Source organism: Octodon degus, unplaced genomic scaffold (assembly GCF_000260255.1).
Source record: "Octodon degus isolate 3935 unplaced genomic scaffold, OctDeg1.0 scaffold00026, whole genome shotgun sequence".
NCBI lineage: Eukaryota > Metazoa > Chordata > Mammalia > Rodentia > Octodontidae > Octodon > Octodon degus.
In genome coordinates, this window is record NW_004524602.1 from 3369901 (window position 1) to 3370552 (window position 652).

Consider the following 652-nt stretch of genomic DNA (forward strand, 5'->3'; position numbering starts at 1 on the left):
TTTTTTTTTTTTTTTTTTTTGCGTAACCGGGGATTGAACTCAGATCCTTGACATTTGCCAGTCAAGCGCTTATCCTACTGAGCTATCTCCCAGCCCCCTTCTCTGGCTTCTCTCCACATGTTTGTAGCTCAGGGAAAACTCACATCTGATCCCAGGCTTCCCTGTCTCTCACACTTGGTGTGTGGAGCCTCAGGCCAGGACCCCCGCTGACATCTGGGACTCTAGAGGGGTCATGGGTCACTGAAGCACAGTGACCTACAGTCAGGAGAGTGAGGAGGAACGAGGGGTGGCTCCCTGGGGAAGAGAGACATGGAGTTAACAATACCCCATGCATTTCCCATTCGGCTCCTGACATGATGTTCTTTGACTCACCTGGGGACTGGGAAGGACTGGGCCACAGGAAGCCCAGAGGAAGGTGACTGCAGGCAGGGCCTGTGTCCTGCCCATGGAGAGCTGGGCGCTGGGTGTCCTGGGGTGTGCAGTCATGATGACGAGGCCTTTGTTCCTATCACTCCAGGACAATAGGCCGGATGAGGTTGTGTCAGGTGCCCAGGTTTCCTGGGAGGGTGGGTTTCCGGGTGCTTCAGACTTTCCTGGAAGGCCAGATCTTCCTGGTGTTCTGGGTAGAAGTGATCCCAGTTGGTGGGGGGGG